The sequence below is a fragment of the Macaca nemestrina genome, chromosome 13, assembly GCF_043159975.1.
Source record: "Macaca nemestrina isolate mMacNem1 chromosome 13, mMacNem.hap1, whole genome shotgun sequence".
NCBI classification, from domain to species: Eukaryota; Metazoa; Chordata; class Mammalia; order Primates; family Cercopithecidae; genus Macaca; species Macaca nemestrina.
This window is the reverse complement of record NC_092137.1, coordinates 80519483-80542836: the sequence shown is the minus strand read 5'-3', so window position 1 is coordinate 80542836 and position 23354 is coordinate 80519483. Positions and strand designations below refer to the sequence as shown.

At 40.1% G+C, this 23354-nt stretch overlaps 1 protein-coding gene across 6 annotated transcripts in view; it reads right to left on the bottom strand.

Annotated features, from left to right (window-relative positions):
• Positions 1-23354, bottom strand: part of LOC105465339 (catenin alpha 2) — a 1482339-nt gene that overhangs the window by 587806 nt on the left and 871179 nt on the right. The window lies entirely within an intron of this gene.

Here is a 23354-nt window from a genome sequence, read left to right as displayed (position 1 = left end):
ACTCTACTCAGTGTGAGGGTAATTTTAAACGAAAGTCTGGATACCATAAGGCAGGGATCATTGGCGCCTATCCTGAAGACTGCCTACCACTGTAGTTTTCCCTTAAACTGCAGTAGGAGTACTAGTCACCAAGTCCCTGTAGATAATAGGAACAAGTTTGGGTAAAGACATTCTCTCCTATTCTCATGAAAGAAAAAGTGTCAGTCAATCTTTAAGTTATTTCAGGAAATGGAAAGAGGCAAGCAAGAACTTAGTGAGTATGCATTCTTTAAGTAGCTATCCACTCCAAGGTGGGTAAAGAGAGCTATGGTAGGGTAGCAATACTTTTTTCTAGAATGATGATAATGAAGATGATGATAGTTGATGGTTTGTGAGCTTTTACAACGTACATAATTTTATTTAAATCTACAACAACACTGTGAGGTATGGAGAAGTGAGGTAATTTATATAACGAAGGAAAACAAATAGAAAAGTCAGGCTGGGTGCAGTGGCTCATGCCTGTAATCCCAGCACTTTGGGAGGCCGAGGCAGGCAGATCACAAGGTCAGGAGATTGAGACCACCCTGGCCAACACGGTGAAACCCTGTCTCTACTGAAAATACAAAAATTAGCTAGGTGTGGCGGCACGCACCTGTAATCCCAGCTACTCGGGAGGCTGAGGCAGGAGAATGGTTTGAGCCCGGGAGGCGGAGATTGCAGTGAGCTAAGATTATGCCACTGCACTCCAGCCTAGTGACAGAGCAAGATTCTATCTCAAAAAAAAAAAAAAAAAAAAAAAAGAATGGACAAGTCCAAGAATGGAACCTGAACAGGCAGATACGATGGTCTTTACTGCTAGGATATTGGCTTCTGCCAAAAGCAGTGAACCAGAAGATCCTCATCTGTCCCCCTTACTTAATTTCTTCCCAGGTCCCTAGAGCCACAGTACTTAATTTTTTTTTTTTTTTCTGACAAGTAATTCAAGGCAGATGACATTAATAGGGCTATAGTTTTCCCTGGGTCTATTCAAAATTATGCACAATTCCCATCACAGTAGCCATAAGCCCACTGATTTCTTACTCAAAACAAAAATTTTTTAAGTGAAATGTTACAAGTTAGCAAAAGGGTTTTTACTTGGAGGATAAACTTGCATTTACACTAATTTATATATTAAAGTATAAACTCTTCATAAAATCTGATTCTTCAACCATTATCAGACACAATAGTTTACTGATCTAATAGATGTGACAGATTGTTGGCAAAGATGGCCCTGGTAATCCTCCTGTTCCTCTCAATGTGACTTTACCATGCTTCCCATTAAGAGGTAAAGTTCATTTCTCTTCTCCTCAATTCTATACTTAGCCACATGACTTGTTTGGTCAAGTTGACATTAGAAAACATAGTATAAACGGAGGCTTGGAAAGTGCTTGCACATTGGGGCATGCCTTTTCTTCCTGTTGGAAATATTGAGACCATCCCATAAAGAAGTCCAAGCGAGCCTAGTGACCACATGAAGGAGAAATGACGTGCCATTGACCAACAGTCTGGTACCTAACACTCACGAGACTAGGCCAACTTTAACCATCCAGCCCCAGCTGAGCCACCAGCTACTTGGAGCTTCAAGAGCAAGCTCAGGCAACACCAGTGAAAGAACCATTCAGCTGAATGCAGCTCCAATTGCCAACCCACAATAAAACATGAGCTAATATATGCCTGTTGTTTGAGCATAAAGTGCTAATTAATGCAGTCAGGCTAAAAGATGGTCCTGTAGTGTTTCTCAAAGTGTGTGGTTCACTGATCAGACCACCTCTAACAGAATCATCTGGGGCCTTGTCAAAGAGGCAAATTCCCGAGATACTCCTCAGAGAAATAAAGTCAGAAATCAGCATCATGGCCAGGAATCCATCATTTTAAACAAGTTACCAGATGACTACTCTGCACATGAACACTGGATAACCCAGCCCTCACATTCTACTGAAGGCTTCAGTGAGCATGTCAGCTTAGAATGAGGAAGGCTGCATGGAAGACTGGCCAGCAAGGATTTGAGTACTAAAACAACTATAACTTTGTTTTGTTTTCTTCTCTCTCTCCCTCTCCTCTTTTCCCCTCCTCCAGTCCCATATTTTCATTATTGCTTTTTGTTTTCAATAATCTGAACATCTTTCTCTTTATTTTATTTTCAGTTTATATACTGGTGTGACAGCCTACAGCCTTGGTAGTGTAGCCGAGACTACAGAACGATCCCCAGGGAGCCATCAGAAAAGATCCATATCAAATAACTAGGGGTGGGTAGAGTGTGAATTCTTATACTTTGGAAATGATAAAATGCTAAATAGTCTATTATCCTGGGATGGAAACAGCAGGTGTTACAAATATAAATTCAGTGTTGAAGCTCAAGAGAAACAGGAATAAAACAGGCTGGAATGAATGTTCAGGTTTATCAATGCTGTAAGATACACATTGTCATGATACACATCTAATTAATAGTTTGTATGTTTCTCTAAGGAGTATCAGAAAAGTTTCAAGGGTGCAGGTATTCCAGCTTTCTACTCCTCTGATGCCTTCAAGGCAAATACTGTTAATCAGGTATAGTCCTAACTGTAGACACTCACTTGAAGGGTGCCTAAACAGGTACTACAATACAAAAAACAAGTTCTCCTTTGTAGAATTTGTCTGCCAGGGATTTCTAAACATTGTGAGATTTTTCTTCTTTTTTTTTACATTTCATAAATGTTTTTGAGAATCTATTATATTTCAAGACCATTGAACAGTGAAGATAGGGAAACAGTCCTTATGCTCAAAGCATTTACAATCTTATTGGAAAACAATGGGATTGACAGCTACAAGGCAATATGGAAAACGTTGAACTGGTGGCATGTGAAGTTGCCTAGAGAATAAGAGAGAGAGAGAGAGAGAGAGAGAGAGAGAGAAGAAAAGAGGAAGGGAGGAAAGGGCAGGAAGGGAGCAAAAGGGAGAAGAGGAGGTTTCACAGGCATCATAATGCCTGGACTTTGTTTTAAGGAAGGATGTGTAGGCATCTTCCGAAAAAGAAAAAATACAAAGGCAAGAGAGAATGTGGCTTACTTGAAGAAGTTTTTGAGTATACCTTTAAGATCACAGTGCTTTGGCAGGGCGCGGGCGTGGTGGCTCATGCCTGTAATCCCTGCACTTTGGGAGGCCGAGGTGGGTGGATCACGAGGTCAGGAGATCGAGACCATCCTGGCTAACATAGTGAAACCCGTCTCTACTAAAAATACAAAAAAATTAACCAGGTGTGGTGGCCACCGCCTGTAGTCCCAGTTACTCCGGAGGCTGAGGCAGGAGAATGGCATGAATCCAGGAGGCAGAGCTTGCAGTGAACCAAGATTGCCCCACTGTACTCCAGCCTGGGCAACAGAGCAAGACTCCAAGACTTAAAAAAAAAAAAAAAATCACAGTGCTTCAGGGAAAAGGAAATGGTGAAAGCAAGGTCCAGTCTACAAAGATTCTTACGAATATTGCTAAGAATTTTGATCCCATATCCTCTAAATGACAGGGAGAATAAAAGAATTAAGTTAGTCCTTTGAGTTATCAATGCTCTTATTAAAATGTAAATGTATCACCCAGGAGCATTATTGCAATGTCAGCTCAATAGAACCTGTTAATGCCTTTGCAAAGACTGGCTAAATTGTCACTTCAAGAAGCCAAACACAGGGCAAAAAGGCGACACTAAGTTGTACATTTTAAAATGGCTAAAGTGGTGAATTATACCACAAATGAATTTTACCTTAATAAAAGGAAGAGACTACTTATTAGTAATTATAGATGAGGACGGAAAGGGCAGAAAATAAGATTACTTCGAGAAAGTTTCAAATGCAATTTTCCAACATTAAACTTGGAGAAATTTGAAAATATTCCAGAAGAAACACTAGCATTTTTTTTTCTTTTTGAGAATGACAATAGTTAAAAGGACCATTGTGAAGCTGAAGACAATATTCATCACTGTTCATTTCCTCCGAACCCGAGCTGATGCTTATCGCGAAAGCCTCAAAGCTACAGTGGCAATGTCAGCTTTTTCCTGGGTTCCTTTGTAAGCTGCACAGAACTGAAATGCAGGCAGGCTGAAAGTCTCTCATTTACAGCGTTCTATTCTGAAGCAATCAGGAAATGTTCATTGGGATTTCAAGGCTTCTTTCTACATTTTTTTACTTTACTTTGAGTAGTTTGCCCCCATGCCAATCAAATTCTTTATGCTTTTAGCCTCTAAATGTTACTTTATTGATTCATTCATTTATTCATGCATTCCCTCATTCACTCATCCATAAAATACATTAAGTGTTTACAGAGTGGAGGCCACATCCAAGGCATGGAAAACATGATTTTCTATCCTCATAGAACTCTCAGTGTATTGTAAGAGACAAATTTAAATATTCGCAGTACCATTTGGTAAAATGTAATGATAGATGCATATATACATATATATTTGAACAAAAAAGGAAGTATTCAACTTTATGGACTTGGACGGGGCAGATACGAGTGGAACACAGCACAGAGAAAGACCATGGAAGCCGAAGCTTTTCATTTGTCCCCTGATGGTGAGTTAGCTAGACTTTTGTTTATGTATTTTGTGTTTTGGGGGTTTGTTTAGTAATATTATGCCCTTTTACTTTTAAATGACTTAATTAAATCTTATAATGTTACTTGCTCATTGTAGAATGTTTAAAACAAACAGAAAACTGAAACAAAATTCTAGAGAGATGCATAATCTGTGTTCTATTTTAGGAAGAGTTCTTCCTGAAAAGATTATTTTTTTCTTTTTGTCTCATTCTCTTTTGTCATTATATTCTTACATAATCAGGAACATAATGCATGCACAGTTTTGCCTCTTGTTTTTGTATTTACTTCATTAACTTGAACATTTTTCTGTCATTAATATTCTTAAGACATAATTTAAAAATTTTAATGATTTCATATTTTTTCCTACATTTGCCTTGTCTTTAGGTTACCTGGGAAACAAACTCTGAAATGGAGGTTTATATGCTGGGGAGGACGCTTTGATTGCTGCCTGTAAGGAAGCAAGACAGGAAGGGTTGGGGAGAGGGAGAGCTTGGGATGTGGTGCCGTTGCAATGGAGGCTTCAGGCCATTCCAAGGGGTAGTCCTCAGCTAGAGTGGCCCTTTGGAGTTATGCTAGCCTCTGTACCCTTGCATGAACTGGCCACTGGATGGGGGTGCATATAACCTTGGGCAAAGCAGCTTCCTTCAACCCATGGCTATAAGAGCAGAGGGCCTCAGCTGTGAACAGTCAGTGGCCAATACTCCTGACAGCTGGTTGGTGAGTGCCTTGCCCGTAAAAGGGAGAAATGGATGGCAAACCACAGTATATACCACGTAATTCATGTATCCACTGTCTTCTTGTTGGACATTTAGGATGTGTTTGGAAGGATGAAAAGGAAGGAAAGAAGAAAGAGCATTCCAGGTCAATAGAACTGTAAGAACAAGGTCCAGGTACATAAAAAGAAAAAGGAGAGAAAACAATTTACAACTCTTCATAGCAGAGGGAGAAGATGACAATCACACAGTGATATGAGATGCTGGGGAGAGGTAGGCATGCGAGGAGCCAGGTCATGGGGCTTGGGGTTTATATGGTAAGAAATAGGAGATATTGAATGGTTTTTCCTTGTTTGCATCAGAAGGGTAATGAGAGCAGCTGCTTCTCCTCCAAGGCACGCCATTATCTTTCAGTTCTGGGCTGGGAGGCCTAGAGATGGCAAGTTGCTACCAGATCCGCTGCCACCTCAGTCACAATTTGCAAGAGCCTCTCCAGCTGTGTCTGCCTTTAGCCGTCTATGGTGAGAGCCCAGTTCAATATAGAGAGCCTCCAGGCCTTGACTCAGCTCTCATCCAAATGTCTTATAAGGGTGGTTTCTGCAGAGGTATAGTAGTTCAGTTAGCCTATGGGAGGGGGACTATGCAGTGAAGTCAAGGGTGAGGCTACCAGACAGAAGCAAATATACACTGTGCTCTGACTGGGAGCCAAGCATCCTTGGCATGACTCTTCCTTGCTCATTCTTGGACTCTGTGAGATCGAGAAATCCTGGTCTAGAGAGACAAAATAGCAAATTTTATTCAGCACCTAAATAGTCTAATCTTTTCCCCTAATAGGTGAATCGATTGATTGACTGATTGATTTTTGGAAAGGGAAGAGCTGAGCTGATACTAGGTGGTAGGAATCAGTCATGGTGCGAATTTGTTCCTGAATGCCAAGCAAGGCCAGTTTAATGGCGACACATGGTTATGGCTGCTGTGAATTAATAAAGATCTTGGCCTTAAGGCCAGAAATCCCCATTGTTTAAGTTTGTCAGGTTTTATTAATCCAGCAGCTCTGTGGTGATTGAGAGCAGAGTGGGGCGGGCAAGAGAGCAAGTGTGTTACCATGGTTACAAGAAGAGAAGCAAGGTGCGTGGGTGCCGCCACCGTCTTGACTCCAGGAAGTTTATTTAGCGATAGGCTCACACGCTGATGGGAAGGAATGGCTTTGAATCTCTCAGAATCATTATGGAATCAGTGATCTGGACCCACTATCCTAACAGTGTGCTGGTATCCAAGCGACTAAAATATTCCTTGACATGCCTGAAGAATCCGGGAGACTCCAGTGAAGCTGGCAGTTGTGAAGGAAGCAAAATACTGGTGGCTTCGTCAAGGAGGCTAAGATGCTGTTGACTCAAATTCCTTGCAAAGGCAGAGTTTCAATGTGCATTTATTCATTCACAAATGTGTACTCTATTGAGCTACAAGTGCCAGACACTGTTCTAGGCCCAGGGTATTGTAAGCACCTCTTTTCACCTGTCATGCCAGGTAAGACAGGTAAGCTCACTGAGTCTGCCCTGCATAAGTCTTGCTGCAATCTGTGATAGGAGTACCCAGTCAGGGCAACTGAACTACATGCCACCAAATAAGGTGTGGGTCAAAAACCATGAGCCCTGGGGTGTATATGTGCTGGGCTAACAGGAATGTATCCCTAAATCCAAGAGTCTACCTTATAACTGCACAAATGCAGTGTCCTTGTGATTCTCAGCAGATATTTTAAAAATGTCTTATTAACAATAATTTAGACACATTTTAAAGAATTAGAGAAAAATGCATAAGAAAAGAAGGAACATTGGTATTATGTCAATTAGGGAGCTGCTTAGTGGATAACTAAAAATTCTTTGCAGATATCATGTAAATTGGGAAGATCAGAAAACTTGGCTGACACACACTTCCTGGTTGGCACATTTATCAGTGTTTTTTTTTTTTTTTTTTTTTTTTTGTCTTGTTTTGTTTTGTTTTTTTAAATGCAGGAGAAAATGCTTGAGGAAGCATAAGGAGGAATCCCATGAGTGGGCTTTGTGTAGTGCTTAGGAGGGGGTCTGAGGGATTCATTCTACCTCTGTAGTTGTGGTTGCATTTGTGTAATGAAAGAGTTGAGTTAGAAGATCTTCACTTCCAGTTGTAATAGTCTAAGGTTCTGTGGCACTTAAAATAACATCTACCCAAACACCTCCCAAGATCCTACTTCTTTGGCCAAGCACCTGGGTGGTCATTAGCGTGTAGTTAAAAGGTAGGATTGCTTTTACGCCTGTAAGTAACACATTTTGCTGGGTTGGCAGGCCTATGGACTCCGTCAGAACAAAAGTCATTTTAAATGTTTCTCCTTCTCATGTCTCTGTTTGTGGCAAACTCTCAGAAAATAACTGGAAATATCAACATGATATAGCAGAATGTTCATAAAAGGCCCTTGATCAAAAAGGAGGAGTCCTATCCTTATCTACCATGTGACCAGTTGACAAAACTTTCTACCCCTCAGTTTTCTCTTCTGCAAAATGGGATTAGTGAAAACTACATATCGTCTTTAAACTTTGTAAACTAAAAATAAAAAACTATATGGATATTGCAAGACCAGTATTTTATATGGTATTCCCTAAGTATTCTTCCCCCAAAATAACTCATCTTACAGAATGACAAGAAGACCCAGTATTCGATTACAGCTCTCAAGAGAAACTGCAGAGCAGATGTTGAATACAACAAGGTTACACTTGCAGATGCAGGGAAACAGGGAGAAAATTAAACAGCTGCTTCTGGAGGCCACTCACTATACATACTTATTCTTTACTTTTTAAAAAACAAATGTGTGAATAAATGTCTGTCTAGGAGCTACTGTGGAGTTTTAATTTTTTTTTTTTTTTTTTTTTCCTAGCTAGGTTGTTTTTTTGTTCTCATTTTTAGTATGAAAGGTATTGTTTCCTTTTATTTCTTTAAAAGCAAGAGGGGTATCTGCTAGGATAGCAAGAAGATCCTCAGACCATAATGTTTCCATTTTGTGGCTTGTCCCATGAAAGTATCATGGCCCTGTCCAAAACACATAAAAGAAATCCAAATGTTTTTGTTAGAGATGTAGCTTTCTCAGGAGTTCAAGTCCAGTTTGAAGTCTTAGTCCTTTCCTTTGCCTGCTCAGGGGGATATGCCAAAGACTGAAATGATCAAGAGACAAAAGAAAGGCTGGGCTCAGAACGTAGGCTGCCTCCTGTCCCCCTTAAATTCTTGTGTTCCCTAATACAGCATCTGAGGACTGCCGGTGAGTGGAAGCCAGAGAGAAAAGGAGGGATGGAAGTACTGGGCCCGGATGCAAAGGGCGAGTGTCATCATCAGAGCTGGATCCTCTGCAGACCCAAGGCGACCCTCAGGTATCTGCTCTCAAGAAGGTTCGAGACTTTCTCTTTTAATTGATATTTAGGGCCTAAAAATGTTATCTAAATAACCAAAAGCATACATGCTCCATCTGAATGGTGTATTTCAGAAAGTTAGTTCAGAGGCCGGGCGCGGTGGCTCAAGCCTGTAATCCCAGCACTTTGGGAGGCCGAGACGGGCGGATCACGAGGTCAGGAGATCGAGACCATCCTGGTTAACACGGTGAAACCCCGTCTCTACTAAAAAATACAAAAAACTAGCCGGCCGAGGTGGCGGACGCCTGTAGTCCCAGGTACTCGGGAGGCGGAGGCAGGAGAATGGCGTGAACCCGGGAGGCGGAGCTTGCAGTGAGCTGAGATCCGGCCACTGCACTCCAGCCTGGGTGACAGCGCGAGACTCCGTCTCAAAAAAAAAAAAAAAAAAAAAAAGAAAGTTCAGGACAAATTATATGCTATTCTTATTGAACAACAAGTAATTTCATTATCTTGTCCCAATTGAGAAACAATCAGGTATATTCCCAATAGTTTGAATACAGTATCTATTTGGGTGTGGCAGGGGGAGGTCTAATCTTGAATCTACAGAGTAATGTCTCAGTCTTCCTAAAAAAAAAAAAAGAAAGAAAGAAAAAAAACCACTTTGTATACTTCTTATCCCATGGATTTACTTTTTAAAAGCTTTATGTAAACCTTGGTAAAGTGATTAATATTTAAACAGAATGAGGCCTTACACATATTCTTTGACAAAAATATAAAGAATGAATTTTTTAAACGAGTTAACTCCACTTATTCCAAAAGTGAAGATATGTAAATTGAGATTCTCATACAACTAAACACAAGAGGAAACTTTCCTATGCTTATTGGCCAGGAGGAGACCATGTCACTGAGAAGTGTTAGATTGAGAGCACTGATTCCTACTATACCGTGGAGACTGAGTTTATGATGAAGGTTAAGATTGATATTGCCAGAGTTGGTGAAGTTCCAGGATCAATCATGCACATCAGCTTGGGAAACCGCACTTCATTGTGGGTGGGAGTTCTGATGAGACATTTGCCTTTCCATGTGGGAAGGAGCCCCTGCCTCTTGATACTTTCATAGTACCTTGCATGGCATTTAAACACTTGGCTGATTACATATGAAACACTTGCACTGGGCAATAAGGCAAAGCAAAATGTATAGGAATAAGGAATGAAGGATGTATGTAAAGGAATGAGGACAGTATATATGGTTTATGGTATGGCAACCAGGAGTTGAGTGTAAGGATCGCTGACGCTTGATCCCCGTCTTTCCCTTACCCCTGCCATATTTACCTAATGCCCACTATGGGCAACGTCTAGGAAATCTTACAACCACAAGATACAGTCCATGCAAAGACTACCAGTAGCACCCTAATATTCATTGTCTCCTTGCTTATCTTTAGTTGGAAACAAGGTCACCCAGAATAAAGACTCTTTTCTAGCCTTCCTTGCAGCTAAATATTAGGTTGGTGCAAAAGTAATTGTGTAATCACCATGTGACTAAGTTCTGGCCAATGAGATGTAGGCAGAAGGGATGCACGCAATGTCTACAGGGTTTCCTTAGAAGGAGAAGGCATGCCTTTCTCATGCTTTTTCTCTTTCCTGCCAGCAAGAGAAGGCTAGAGACAAAGAAGTCATCTCAACTCATAGAGGAGAAGCCCCATCTTGAAGATGTACGATCCTCATCAGAAATGTGGATTTCTGATGGTTGTGGACTCATAGCAGCTGTGACCCATGCATCCAGACTTCTATGACAATTGAACATGCATTGCCCAGTTGTTTAAATGACTATTATTTTAGATTTTCCGCCATCCACAGCTAAACACAATCTCTGTACTAAATCCTTCCAGATAACTTAAATCTGCACCTGTATTCTCTGGCTTAGATGGTTGAAGTCAGAAGTCAGAAACATGGTTTTGCATGTATACTGGGTTTGGCCAGTTTGGGATGCACTTAGCTCTCTTGAGCTTGGTCAGCTGCACTGACGGCATGCCAGAACACTCACATGGTCTCAAACTTTTGCAAAGGCTATTCTGCATCAGGGGTCACAAACTCAAATGCAGGTGAGAGCAGAGGACCAAGCTTAACCAAGTGGTTAAGACTGGTAAACTGGAGAGCGTACTCTCAGCCTAAACAGCGGTGCAGCTCTGCAGTCCCAGACATGGGCAGCTACACAGCAAGGCAGGTCCTAGAAAGACGAGTCTCCCAGTTTTTAAGAGTCATTGGAAATCTGAATTTTTATATGAAAGTGCTCAATTTTTAAATTTTAGCAACTAAAATAATAATAATAATCAACTTTGTGGGTCCAATAAAATGTGGTTTCAGTCAAGATTTGGCCCACTGGCTACCTATTCTCAACTTCTAGTCATGATTACTGGGGAGGGGAAAGGATTACAAACTGAAGAGTTGAAATGTACATGCTCCCAACACAAGCAAAGTCATTACCATGTAGACAGAATGTAAGCTGTTAGAAATGGAAGAGACATGTCAAAAGTGCCTGTAATCCCAGCACTTAGGGAGGCAAAGTTGGGATGATCCTTTGGGGCTAGGAGATCGAGGCCAGCCTGGACAACATAGTGAGACCCCATCTCTTAAAAAAATGAAAAGAAGTAAGCTGAGCATGGTGGTGTGCACCTGTAGTCGCAGCTATTTGAGAGGTGGGACAGAAGGATTCCTTGAGTCCAGGAGTTCAAGGTTGCAGTTCGAACTGGGATCCCACCACTGCACTCCAGCCTGGACCACAGAGTGAGACCTTGTCTCCTTGTCTCAAAAAACAACAATGAAAGAAATGTCAAAAGTACCTAAAATCAGGGTCATAAATTATAAAATATAAGTACAGTTTAATTTAACTTTAGATATTATAAAAATAGCATTCTTCCCACTCACCCCCTCCACTATACTCACCCTATTAAGATGGGAAACTAAAAACTAAGATATTTCAGATGCACCATGTTGAGGAGAGATTTACAGTACCCCACCTACCTCACCTCAGGTGCTTCAGTAAAAAGCCACTACTTCCAGATAACAGGTAATCTCTTCTGCTACCAGTACACTTCATCCCTGGCAACAGAAGACTAGGGGTCAGAGCCTCAGTTCCTCCACTTTTGCAAAGTCCTTTTTCTCCCTTCCTAGAACAGCAAGTTCTCTGGTTCCCTCAGCTCCTTGTAATATTAATTACACCTGCTCACTAGTCCTTATGCCTAAGGAATGGAGAGGTGGGACTGTAGACTTGGCTGTCCTCCAGAAACCACATATTCATCCTACCCCTGCCTGGCACCCAACACTCCACCTTTGCAATTAGCCTTGCCATCCTGTTCCTCGAGGCCAAGAAATAATGCCAAAGGCATTAGTGTACAACAGGCAAATTGCGGCATGGTTGCAGGGTTAAGGAATCACAGTGAGGAATTTTCACTCTATGTACAATTCACTCTGTAACAACCTGGAGCTCCTTGAACTTAAGCTGCTCTCAGAATCACTCCTACATAGTTTTGACCTCCTGGTTTAGGGTCTCTCAGAATTGTGACCAAAGCAAATGCTAACACAAACCCGCTGGAGTTGTTTTTATTTCAATTAAGTGAATGGCTCCCTAGAGGCTTAAAGCTTAATGACCAAACACTTAGGACACAGCCAGCAAGGTCGGGCCCTCAGAATCAATCAAACCCCCATCTGATTGCATAAACTGAGCAGTGGCATACAATGTAAAGAGTGAATAGGCATTTTTTATTTTCTTTATGCCTCCGGTTTGCAGCCACAAGGGGGGCAAAACTTTTCAGAGCACTGTTTGCCCACTGTATGGTCCACTTAACTAAACTTATCCCTGTTGTCTTACTTTGTAAAAGGAATACTTGTAAACAAAATGATTTTTGTTTATTGATACCGATTATAATTCAAAATATTTCTTAAGACTTAAGGCATATGTATGAAGATATATGCTTTCATATCTACATACAAATTTGTTAAGAAAAGACAGTTAACCACATTGAAAAAATAAAGATTGGAAAATGTAATGAAATTCGGGAGAATGTGCTGTGCTACCTCACTGTGTGAACAGAAGACTGTTAAAAGCTTTATTATTCAATGTGTGTTTAGTGGACCAGCATTCAGGGAGCTTGTAAGTGTGGAATTTCAGGCATCAAGGGCTAGGAGTTTGCTTAGAAGGGCAAAATCCCAGACCTGAGACAGAATCAGAAACTGCATTTTAACAAGATTTGCAGGTGACAGACACCTTTGCACTGATTACAGTTTGAAAGAGGCAGAACAATGATAATCAAAGGTGTCATTAGTCCATAGTCCATGTCACTTAGTTTGGAGAAAGGACAAATGGCCTTAAGGCCTAATTACACCATGTAACAAAATTACTTGACTTCTCAGTTTTCCTCATTCGTAAAACGGGAATAACAATTTCATATGGTAGAGATATTTAGTAAACTATTGAGGATTGCTCAACCATAAAGTTGTGTTGACATTATTTACCTGCATTTTCATGCGTACACAACCACCTTGGGGCCACTTTCTGAACATATCTAACTGGAGGAAGTCACCTTGAAAAATCCCCCAGAAATGTTGACTGGAACTAAGGACAAATGGACACTCACCTAAACAGGAAAAGCTAGAATAAGTGTAAGTGATGTATAATTTGCTTCCGAGTATAAAGACAGGCCATAAAGACAAGTCCTAACTTCTGCTGAAGTCTATGGTAACAACGTGAATGTATGTCAAAGTAAGGAAAATACTGAAAATAAAACATTAAAAAATCTTTGATAGGCATAATCCTAAAATACTAGTCACATATCACCAAAGACATAAGGAACAAATGAAGCAGGAAAAAATGGAAATGATGACAGAAAAGAAAAAAATATAAAGTCAAAATCTACCCAACATTATTCAGTTCAGCTCTATTAGGTGTGCGCACCCAAAAGCTATGTAGATCCTCTCTCCCATCTGTACTTATGAGGACACCTCTGAAGCTGCCTCCTTGAGTGTGGATTCTTATGAATGGAAGCTTGTCTCAAATGGTCAGAGCAAACTGTTCATTTCTTTTGCGCATACAGCTTCTATCTATTTCAAATCCTCTCTACCTGATAAGTCAGGTCAACAAAGACTTCTATGGATGATAATTCATCGTTACACTACTTCAGTTCTTAAATGTACCTGGTTTTAAAGAAATTGTTTAAAAATATACACTTAAGTTTTACTCTATTTGAAGTAAGAACAACTTCACCAGCACGCTCTTTATACCAATTTCATTTTATAGAAAGTTTTCAAATGCATGCGTTGCAATCTGCAATTTCAACTGGCAAATGAACTCATATCTACTAAATTGATAAATCAGCAGCAACAAATCACAGAGTGAAAGGCGGGTTGCCTTATTTGACATAGGAACGCCATATGGCTTGAATTAATAGCTACATGACATCTAAGATATACCTGTTTGACATCTAAGATAATACCTATATCATACACACTTTTGTATATGCGCATGTGGCTGGGCAAGTTACGTGTTCTAATGAAGAAAGCTATCATCATCATTAATTAATTGAGATATACAGAAGGACACATGGCTAAATGTATGTCGCTGTATCTATTATCTAGTTTATTACTGTTGTTTCATAGACAAGGTAATAAGTTTGGGATAAATGTCCACAACTCTCTCAACGTGGTTTCTTTTTTGGAAAATGTTAGTATTTCAGATAATATTTAAAGTCCTAAACAAGTCAAACACTTTGTGAGCCTATGCTGTTAAAGGTCACATTCTAATTGAATACCTTTCTCTACCCTGAATGTATCCGCGTTGTCCTTAAAATCAAGAAGCTACATCAACTACTTAAAACACCCACTTCTCTTAGAAATAGAATTAGTTGAATACAGCTTTGTTTAGGGGAAACGTGCACTGCAACAAAATGAATTTTCAATAAACCAAGAAGAAAATGACAAGAGTGCTTTTCTACCTTTGTGCTGGGGGAAATCGGAGACATGGCAATGCTCCCAGGGAAAGGGCACTTTTCTGTACATCCTATTCATGAGGAGCAGCACACCCAGGCCTGGGCTTCAGGTGAAATGCAGCCATTGTCTTTCCATTTTCCTCAGAAATTCTTCAGGGAGAGACAATGGCATGAGCAATGGTCTCTGTGGGGGAAGAAGAGTTCCTTTTCTTCCTATCAACTCCCTTCACTGCTTCATGATCTAAACTAGCCCTTACTTTTCATTATTGCTATTTTTCAAATTGATTTTGGGATCTATCCTGTTATTCCCTTGCAATTTTGCTAATATCCAAAAATGTAAATTTATAGACAAATGTGCTGGTATAGCATTTTGGAGCAAAAACTATTATTCACTTTTGTAAAGGATAAACAATAAGCTTCCACACTTAAAGTATGATCTATCTGACAGAATAAGATTTACCTAAGTCCCCATTGCTATTATTTGCTTGAATCTACATGTGTTTAGAAACCACAGGAAACATGTTCCAACCATTATTTTTCCTTTGAAATGATACACAATACAACAGAATTCAGAAAAAAAGAATTAGATGCACCATTATGTGAATGACGTAAGAGTTCCATCCAACAACTGTGAAATAACACATTTAACCTCAAAATAGAGATGTTCTCATGACTAGAGGAATAATTATCAGTGACAATCCTATGAGATCCTAAATATTCTCATAAGATTCCCAAACATTGCTAGTTGGCACTCTTTACAAAATCCTTTTGTTACTAGAACAATTGTGAATAGTATTGCATGGTAACATTATATATCGCCTCCATGAAAAACTACTAATGGGTCACATTCTCTACTAATGGGTCACATTGGCTACGTGTCATTGCTCACGCCTCTAATCCTAGCACTTGGGGAAGCTGAGGAGGCAGAAGAATCTCTTGAGCCCAGGAGTTCTAGACCAGCCTGGGCAACATAATGAGACTCCATCTCTACGAAAAATAAAAAATAAAAAAATTAGCTGGGTGTGGTGGTGCACGCCTGTAATCCCAGTTAAAGGCCTGAGGTGAGAGGATGAACCTAAGGCAGGAGGATTGCTTGATTCCTCAACTGTAGTTGAGGCTACAGTGAACCATGATTGTACCACTCCACTGAAGCCTGGGTGACAGGGTGAGACAGCCTCATAAATAAATTAATTAAATAAATAAACAAATAAATAAATAAATAAATAATAAATGTTCTCTTCAGTCAGGGTTTGGGCCTATGGCTTGTACTCATCAGGGTCACTATGATTTGGAAACCTGTTGGCCTCTCCCTGCAGGGATCTGTTTACTCTTGCTCAGGTTGCTGGCCAATCTGTACTGACTTCTCATACACCCAGCACTGTGAAGCAAGGGCCTGCTATCTCAACAGATGGCACAGATAGGCCTAGTAGCTGGGAGCACAATGCAAGGGACATGTGGCACGCTGACTTTGTAAATACACTGCAAGGGGAAAATGATTAGCTGCATATGTCTGTGATTTACCGGTCAGCTGGAAGCCACAGACCCTGAGTCTGTAGAGTCTGTAAGAAAAAGGAGGGAACACATTGACTGGATAAGTGAAACACAGGGCAGCCCTGCTCATACTTGGACTTAGTGCAGCCTCACCCTGTAATGAATACTTTGTGGCTTCATGGTTTAGGAGGGTGGTGGAGAGGTGTGTACTAGGTTTTAAATATATGACTAGGACTCTCCATGTCACCATACACCCTGTGTGGTAATACTCTGATGCAGCTATTTAGGGACAAATGGCTTGTCAATAGGTAACTCGAATGGGCAGCATCAGCCCATAAAGGGAAGTCTTACTGGATCCATGATCCCTACGCTATCTTAATGTGTTGGGGTAGTGGGAAGAGGGAGGAGAGGGCATGTCAGGGGAGACATTGCTCCTGGTAGCAGGTGACTGAGAATCCTATAGGCCACAAGTCAAAATCCCTCAGCAGTTTGTCTTTAGAGGGGAGGGGCAATTCTGGAGACAGCTTGGTTCTTTTTCTGCCAAGCTCCTAACAGACACATGTCTGGGTTATACAAAGAGCAGAATCGGGAAAAAAATTCATAAAGAGCAATTTCATTAAACTCTGGAACACACTAAAGACAAAACTACTGGCAAAGACAATAGTACAGCTTCAGGAGCTCTGGGGACCATGAATACAGAAGTGCCCTCAGCGGAAGCCAGGGAGCCTCCCATGCCCAGTGGAGCAGCAGACATTCTGATGCCAGAAGAAATGGTGCCACAAAACCTGGTGCCTGGCAAAGGCAGCACCAGCCACAAGTGAACTGGATGCGAACATGTGTGAAGAGGTCCCTGGGCTCCTAGGAGCAGCTGAGTTTACAACGTTCAAGGGGGTTGGAGGTCCTAAATTAGCTAGCTAGGTGCATGAGCTCAGGTAAAAATGTGAAATAAATGAATTCATTATTTCTATCAAAATGTATGATAATTTTTACTTGTTGAGCACTGTGTCAGGCATTTTATGTGTCTATTATTTAAAACTCACACATCCCTATGGGGTATGGGGATTGTTGTTCTGCCATCTTTCAGATGATGGTTGATATCAAATGTTAACTGGTGACTTCAGGGTCGCAAAGCCAAGATTCAATTCCAGCATCATTTGACCCAATGCCCATGGTCGTAACTGTTTTTCTCTATTGCTTCCCTCATGAATGACACATAAACTGGCCAAAAATGAGATGATTTTAAAGAGATATTAAGAAGATATTTAACTACAAAGTTTCATCCTATAATTTCAAAACATTTAAAATATACTGCCATTTAATGTTCTATTGTTACCACTTTAAATTACAGATTAGATCTTGCTACTTCCCTGCTCAAATGCTTCCTCTTTGCCCCTAGACTGTAGCCCCTAATGACTTGGTTCCAGTCTCAGCCCATCTTTTAACCACATTTCAATCTTCCTACCCACCTGTACGCACCCCAGATTCCTACCATCGCTGACTAGTGGCCAAGTTCCTGATCACACCTGTTCCTTCACAAGTCTTGCTGTGCACTCTTGCCTGCATTCCTGAAAGTCTAGCTTAAGCATCACTTCATTACACAGTCTTCCCTGACCGCCAGTAGAACTAATGGCTCCCTCCTGCATACTTAGTGTGCATAGCTTTAGATTCACTTATATGCCAGTTCATCCCAAATGTCAATTTGCTTGTGTGATTCCTTCACAAGATATCAAGTTACTCTGGGGCAGTGATTTTGCCTTCTTAATTTCAGTTCTCCAGTGTACGGCATCATATATTTGCTATACAAGGGTCACTCAATACATTCATTGAACTGAAATTCCTGGCTTTGGTTATAACCAAGTGTACCTGAGAATTATGATGACTCTCATTTTCTCAGCTCTGTTAGGAAATAAGCAAAAATCAAGTTTCTCTTGTGTCTTTAGACTTCCCTTATAAAATATAAAAATATAAAGACTTTTTGTATTCATTAAATTAAACACACTTTCTTTTCTATCATCACTGCCCCTCCCTTCTCACTGCCTGAAGATGTACATTTCCTCTGCAAGTCTTCCACTTTCTCCTAAGGCTGCCAAATAAAATACATGTCTCTCAATTACATTTAATTTTCAGAAAAACAGCAAATATTTTAGTATAAGTAGATTCCATACAATGTTTGCAATTTGTTGTTTATATGACATTCAAAATTTAAATCATTTATTATAAAATAAAAATATTATAAATATTATAAATATTATAATTTTTAATAATTTTTATAATTATAAATATAAAATAATTTATAAATTTATAAATTATAAAAATAAAGTATAAATTTCATAATTATAAAAATTTTAAAAATTACAAAAAATTATAAAATAAAAATCATTATAAAATAAAAATAAAAATCATTTATTGTTTACATGATATTCAAAATTTAACTGGATGCTCTGTTGTTGTTTAATTTGTTAAATCTGCTGATCCTATTTTCTTTACAACTGTCTTTAAACCATTATTTGCCTCAAGTGACCTACGGCAGCCTCCTCTTTGGTTATAACATAGGGCCTTACTATTAATGAAATGTCTTTGTGCCATAGGGGCAATAAAACACACAAACATGAATCTTCAGTGACCCCCTATTATTGGTAATAGGCACATATCTGTAACAAATTGTTAGGACTACAGGGTTGCTCACACTCCTGCATCTGGTTGTCCCTCACCTTTCAAATCTGACCTGGGAGATTGTCTTCTATGTGTGTTCTTATATTCTTTTCAACTACTTTTCAAGCTCTCTCCCTTGCTAATTTTCCCCAAGTCTAGGTAGAAACAGGATTCCGTACCCGAATCCTTCCCCTGTGGGTAGCAAATCTGCTTATCTTTGACCTTTATGAAGAAATGAACAGGTCTGTAGTTTCCCTTCAGGAGGATCTCATCTGGAGTTTTTCTGCATTCACGAAGGTCATGGGCAGACACTGGGCCCATGTAGGCTGCTCTTTTCCTGCATACACTGGAGAATATCCAAGGAGGGGAGGCTTGCTGATTGTCAGCAGACTCGGCAGAGCAAGTTCTTCAGGTACTGTCTTCTTCCCTAAGCCCCTAAGGAATCATAAGGGATGAATCTCCCATTTCCAAATACCAGATATTCACTTGTCTGTTAGTAGGGTTTTGTCTACAGCAGTGCTCTCCTATAGTACTTACTGTCATAATGGAAATATTCTATTCTACTCTGTCCCATTTGGTAGCCTCTGGATACATGTGGCTATGGACAACAGATTGATATGTGGTAAGTGTGACTGAGGGACTCATATTTTAATTTTGTGTAGTTTTAATTGATTTAAATTTAAATAATTACATGTGGCTAGAGGCTACTGGATTGGACAGTGTAAGCCTACAGAATTAAATTGCCTAAAGGAACTGAAGTTACTTTATTTAGGAGAGGTAATGAATCCCTACAGCTGTGGACAAGGTCTAGGCCAGAGATTTTCAACCAGGGCTGATTTTACCCCAGGGGACATCTGGCAATGTCTGCAGACATTTTCAGGCATCACAACTAGGGGTGGTGGTGCCACTGGCATCAAGAGGGTAGAGGTCAGGGAAGCTGCTAAATATCCTACATGCATAGGATAACATTCCACAAAAATAACTAACCAGCTGATCTAGATTTGAATCCATGCTATACCTCTCAACCCGGGCAAATTATTAATTTTTCTTGAGCTACCGCTTCCTTATAAAATGGTGTTAATAATATCTAGAGTACATGTTGGTTATGAGAACTAAAAATTAGGCAAGTGTCTGGCAGAAAATGTACACCCTGTAAAGCACAGCTATTACTGAATTGCTCAACTGACAAAACAATGAGAGCGTCTTCTTCAAGTCCTTTGGCGGACAAATCCTAGTCCTTGGTTGCTGAGGCACTCTCGATTGCCTGGAGGTGAGTGGGTCTGAATGGTTCTTCCATCTTCTGCTAGAACAAGTAGCTGCTTTTTATAATGGGTTTCCAATTAAGATATTGTTCAAACATAGAGTTCTGTAAAAAAGTTTGAACACCACAGCTCTGAGCCATCAGTAATTCTAATGTGAAAAATTGGATCCAAGCAGGAGGAAGAGAGCTATCTCGGGGGACACTTACCTTCGTCCTCTTTTCAGTTCTGCTAGGTACTATGTCTCATCTACTGAGAGCTTATAAATAGAGTCTTCGTCACTTATTTTTTCCTGTGGATGGAGACATGTATACCTCCAGAGTCTGAGTGACTTAATAAAGGCATTTTTGGGTATTTAACCTCTCTTGGACTGGTGACCAGAGAATTTCCAGAAACAATTGATGGCATTGAGGCCAACCCAGTTTAGGAGAGGCATGGCATACTTCTCAGCAACTTCCTCAATTGCTCTCAAATCTTCCTTGTGTTATCACCGTCTTTACATTTGTGGATCAGGGACTGATGGAACTTGTTTTATTCCGCAAAAGTCTTGGAAATAAGGATGCAGAGGAAAGGGCAGGTTCTACCTGCTGCCTTGGGGAAGCAGTGGGGCACTGGCCCTTGTGGAACTGGTTTAATCTCTCTTTAAAGCAAGCATCATCTGTCTGATGCTCTGCTGAGTGATCTACTCTCACTTTTCGGGATGTAGGCTCATTTAACAACTGGCAATCAAACCCACTTCAGCAGCCACAATAGGGACTGTCGAGGTTCATTAAACTGAAAAAAATCTGCCATCTTTATTTCTATTCTATTGTTTCCCAAAGATTAACAATGCACATTTTTTTTCAATGGCCTGTTTTCACGAAATTTCACTAGAATATATTTCTAAGCCCTCAATCCAGATGGTATAACTCAGAGTCAAATATGAATGGCGCTTCTTGTGCTGCTATTATAAAGCATGACCAGATAGATTTTCTGGACAAATTCAGAAAAAAATAGCATCAGGAATTCAACAGAAAAAAATAATATGAGACTCAAGAGTTTATGATGTGGGAGTAGGGAAATGTACTCGATTTAGATAGCAATTACTGATAATGATTTGATGATAACTTGTGGTTCACTACAATTATTTATTTAGTGTGACAAAATTCTTGCAAAATCCTGGTGATATGTAGTGGACACTTAACACGCATCTGTTGCAGAAAGTATTAAAAGAGTTACCCCTTGTGGTACTTTGGGGAAGCTTAAAACCAACAAAATAGTGAAAAGCTATTGCAACTACAATTTAAAAAGAAAGTAGAAATAACTGATTTTGAGAAGATGAGACACTGGTAGTTTTAGAACATGGCTCACTTTTTAAAAAGAGTCCTCCTACTAATAGGTGAAGTGTCTGTCTCCTCCCTTTGGGTACAATTATGACTGCTTTAATGGATAGATCACAGATAGATACAGAAGGGACATGGCGTGACTTCCAAGGTTAAGTCATAAAAGGCCACAAGACTTTGTCTGGCCCCCTTGGGACGTTCTGGGGAAAGCCATCCACTGTTTCTGAAGTCCAGCTGCCCTGAGACCATTATTTTGGAGAGGCCACGAGGCCCATTGGTCAACATCCCGGTTGAGTGCTCAGCCGCCAAGTAAACCCTCATGCATCCGAGTGAGCCATCTTGGGTGCCCAGCTCAACCTTTCCAATAGCTTGAGTACACTGTAGTTAGCATTCATACCCCGTATCTCCTAGTCAGAAATCCTCCATTGGAGGTTAGATCAGTTTATGACCATAGCCTTCTGGGGCCCTGAAATAGAATAAAGATCATTGATCTCATTCATACATGTGACAAATACTGATGACATATGTAGAATAAATGTTTTATATGTTTGTTTTTCTGAAGTCAAAGAAAAAAAAATATGACCAAGGCATAGTGTATGCAAAGAGCTGAGTCTTGTGGGGCAGTCAGGGAATGTTCTTCTCCAGTGCTGTAAGTTCCAAAACGAAGGATGTGCCAAGCTGAAGGAGAGTCCAGAGTGGGGATACGTCAATCTGTAGGGAAGTTGGGGAATGCACCCCAGGAGAGGGAGAGAAAGACCCGGGATTACTAATTGTGGTTCTCAAGTCCATACCAGATGCATTTGGTACTCAAGAGACAATATAGAGGTTTTTAACATCTGTATTTTTTTCATAATGGCATGTATTTTAGATGACTATTTGCTTTATAAAACCACGGTAATAAATTAACTAATCAGTATCCTGGATGCATTTAGCATTTGAATTTTTTACAAATGTGGCATTTGCATCCTCATATGCAAATATTTTTGTAAAGTGATACCCTGTGCATCATACAGTAAAAGCCTATAGTTAAATAACAAAAACAGAACACTTTTTTGAGGACCTAGTGTTTGAAAGGTGTTTGGTTATGTTATCTTTCTATCATATAGAAAATACCATCGTTTTCCCTAAAATATTGTAAATTATATACTAATATATCAGCCTGTCTTCTACTATCTATTTTATGAATTACCAATAATAAATATCCTCTGGACAGATTTTAAATTGAGTGAGAAATCCTGTTACTTTGTGAAAAAGTCTATGAGGATATATCGAATGCATGAACATTTGAAGTATTTTTACCACCAAGGCAATAGCTCTACCTATTTGCTACATTTTTCCTCTCACCTGTTTTCATTCAAACATGGGTGTGTACACATGCACCCACATGAGCATGCATGCACGCACGTACACACACACACACACACACCATTCTAATTAGTATATAAAATTCTTCCCAGCACTTAATAAAAGTGCTTTGACTTTGACAGCCATATAATAAAGTCAAGTTTCACCTCTCTGGATACATTGGGAAGACTTGTTTGACCTTCTCTTCCACCAGTGTTAGCATATGAGGTGGGAAAAAGTCATGGGCTTATATCTGAGTTGTATGATTGACAGACTGTGTGACATCATATTCAATTCTCTAGGCTTCTATTTCTCTATCAATAAGATGGGGAGTCCATTTGAACCTTCTAAGGGTATTGTGAAGAAATATGAGAAATCAACTCCATTGCCTGTGAGAGCTCTGCATTCAACCCACAAGGACTCGAGGTTTGATCTATATTCAGAGCCCATGTGAGGGATACCTTATAGAAACATGAATGCAGGCAGGGTGCGGTGGCTCACACCTGTAATCCCAGCACTTTGGGAGGTTGAGGCAGGTGGATAACTTGAGGTTAGGAGTTCGAGACAAGCCTGGCCAACATAGTGAATCTCTGTCTCTACTAAAAATACAAAAATCAGCTTGGCATGGTGGCATGTGCCTGTAG